The 3,214-nt window shown below is 46.6% G+C and overlaps 1 long non-coding RNA gene across 1 annotated transcript; it reads left to right on the top strand.

The window, feature by feature from the left end:
- The first annotated feature begins 633 nt into the window (after positions 1-633).
- Positions 634-2,923, top strand: LOC125435133. Its single transcript, XR_007244860.1, has 2 exons — positions 634-768; positions 2,405-2,923. It is a non-coding gene; the product is annotated as an uncharacterized LOC125435133 (long non-coding RNA).
- The last annotated feature ends 291 nt before the right edge of the window (positions 2,924-3,214 follow it).

The raw sequence follows: 3,214 nt of genomic DNA, 5'->3' as shown, positions 1-3,214 counted from the left end.
TGTGAGGTAGGCTAGTGTGAGAGTATATGACTGGCCTGAGGTCACCCAGTAAGCTTCTGTGGCAGAGTGGGGATTTGAGCCTGGCTCTCCTACATCTTACTCCAACACTCTACTACACCAGTCTGAATGTCTGGACTTCATTGGCTTGACTTTAGTAGCGAATATAAATTGGAACAGGTTCAGGTGGCCAAATCTGGTTTTCAATGGAACTTGGCTTTACCAATGGGAATGTGACTTTACCAAACTGCAATTAAGTTATGACAAATTTTACCAAACTATAATTAGGTTGTGACAAAAAAAGGAAGCCAGAGTTTCACTCATACAGAAATTGTGGGTCAAAAGACCTTTTCTATACCAAGTCTCTGATCAAGAGTGGATTTTGTAGGTTCCAAAGGACATGCAAGTTGGCTGTTAACACCACAAGCCTCGTCCTTTCAGGATTCAGACGTAACTTGTAATTCCACTTCTGCATTTTACATTTTGAGACATTTGTAAACAAGCTCTTCTGCTCAACTAAGTCCAGAGGGGTTGCCATGTTCGTTGGTTGCAGCCAAAACAGAGAAAAGTGTGCAGTTTGTGCCACAGTAAATGCCAACGATGCAGGTCCCACAAGATTCCTCTTCATTTCCTTGCAGCTGGCGTCTCTGGGCATGATCCACAAAGAATGTCTCTTCTGCAGGCCTCCGCAAAATGAATCAATGCACAGCTTCCAATACTTCCAGTGACTATCCTGCCTAAGACCTGGAACACTTTTTGCCAGTGACGAAGGTATACATTTTTATGGGGGGGTTCGGGGGGCCCACGCCCCCACTTGCCCCTGGGAGTGTGGCCACGCCTCCCAAAGTCCCGCCCTTGCCCTCAGTGCTTATAAAAGCAGTGCTCCAATGCCAGGGACGGCAGCCTAAAAACTGCGCCTCCTGCAGGCCAAAAACAAAAAACACTAAAAAATACCAAAAAAACACAAACGGGGGTGGAGCTTCAGGCGGGAGTTGAACCCGAGAACCCATCCTTGCTTCTTGCTTCTGTTAACAGCCAGATGTCATTCCACAGGCTCCAATGACTAAGAAGCCTCATATCAGTACCAGCAATCCTGCTATTTCCTATCCCCATCTGCAGCGCTAACTCTGGGCATGAGTGCTTGAACATAAAGGCTTCCCCTCTCTAATCTGCCCACTTTGGTCAGCAGGCGACACATAAATCCAGGCCTGGCGATATCCCCAGTTTATTTCCATGTTAGTGATTTTGCATTGTCCTGGCCTCGTGAGTGCTATCACTGGTTTCTATGAAATCACCCCTGCCAGAGGACAAGCAGATTAGCAAGGAGGCGGCTTCCGCCTTTGCACACACAAACAGTGCAGGAAACTTGTTGGCAAGTGCCTCTCCTCTCAGAGTAACCGTGGAAATTGGCAAGTCAAAATCTAGTCAAGTCACTCTTCATGGCTGAGACATCTGTTCCCTGTGTTTGCTGTGCATTGCGGTGGGAAGGCTGTGGGTTCTAGTGGGCTGGGTCTATGACGAGGCAGATCTGTGTGCTGGCCACCCCCCAAATAGCAGCGCCATCAAGTCATGATGGCCCCTCATGGCAAGAGTTGAGCAGAAATTATTTGCCATTGCCTTTCTTTACATAGCAACCCTGTTCTTCCTTGGTGGTCTCCCATCTAAGTAGTAACCGTGGCCAACCCTGCTTAGCTTCCAATCTCTGACAAGCTCAGGCTAGTCTGAGTTGTTCAGGCTGCTAAATCTGCCACCTCATGTAGCTGTTTCAGTTACCTGCATCTAAGGGGATACAGCTAAAGCAGACTTGAGACAAAATCCTTCAGGTGTGACGGGGCTCATGGCTGGGGAGGGGAAAGATGCGCTTTATACAGAGTCCAGGCAAAGCCATGATGGTGATAGGGCCTGTCTAAAACATTTTAGAAACCAATGTGGCTTGCAGTTATTGTTAAGATTTTATGTGTGGGTGGGAATTGGGGCCCCATAAACAAAGCTTATCTAGTTAAACATCAAGGCACTGTCAGACATTTTCATTTCCCTGTTTTCAAGATGTTTGCCAGAATGCAGGCAGAAAATGACCCCTGCATGTTTAAGTTGCAATAGGGGAAATCCCAGAAGGTATCTCTGTTTGGGTTTGAGGTTTTTTTCTCTACAGTTGGCTTACCTTCATCCCCGGCCACAATAGTAGGGAGACATGGTGGGGAGGGGCACCTCTAAAACAGACCATAATATGCGCCACATAACATACTCATGGCTCTGCCTCACACATTTGGCTGTGTTTATAACGAGGAAGACCCGCCTTGCTCAGGATGCAGAACCATGCCTCAGGCTTCACCCGACAATTCCTCTGTAACAAAGACATTGTCTCTCTCTTTCAAATGACCTCTATTTTTCCATTTCATTCATACAGTGTCAAACGTCCTTCCTTTCTACCCGCTCAGATCAAATGATGAACGGCCCCAACTACCACGTGTTCAAACCCTTCTACACTAAGAGAGGGTGTGTGCATATGCATTTGCATTTCTAACGCTGCTGGAAGATCCAGGAGTGGATCTCCCAATAATTTTTCGTGAGTAAGCAGCAGCTATGCATGAAGGGTTTTGTTTTTTTAAAATTTTGCTTCCCTGGTTTCAAAAACACGTGCACAAAGCTATTCTTTGCCACATTCAAACAGCAATTCCCAGGGACTTTTTGAAGTCAGAAAAACTGGTGCCAGGGCCCCAGCTGTCCAGCTGCTCCAGACTATTAAAAATTGCTCCATAGGGCTATTCATGGCCCTCCAAGTGTCCTGCCTAGCTGGCCCTGAACAGTTGAAGTCCTGTCCTTGCCAGGCACGCTACCCTTCTTTTCTGAATGCAAAACAAAACAAAGATGATTGCCAATATTGTTCCTTTTGTTTTCTATAAATAAAATATTTCGGCAAATGAGATTTTCTGAGGCCTGTCCTTCCCAGTGTTCACCAAACAAAGCTATCTCAATGGCTTGCATTGACAGTTTGATAAGGGCAGCTACACTGTTTGCAGCAATCTTGAAATTAGGTGAAGGTGCAGGCTCTGGGGGAAAGTGGTGGATGGCACTGCCCGGCACAAAGAAGGGCAGAGAGCAAGCATCCAGCAGGTCGTACGTCTTTATGTGCCCGTCTCAGATGAGGCTTGCTTCCTTCTTGGCTGGCCCTGTGGAAATTTAACAGTATTTCCAGACAGGGAGATTAAAATGAAAG

This window comes from Sphaerodactylus townsendi, linkage group LG06 (genome assembly GCF_021028975.2).
Source record: "Sphaerodactylus townsendi isolate TG3544 linkage group LG06, MPM_Stown_v2.3, whole genome shotgun sequence".
Lineage (NCBI taxonomy): Eukaryota > Metazoa > Chordata > Lepidosauria > Squamata > Sphaerodactylidae > Sphaerodactylus > Sphaerodactylus townsendi.
The sequence above is the reverse complement of the archived record's forward strand: the minus strand, read 5'-3'. Positions and strand labels throughout refer to the sequence as shown.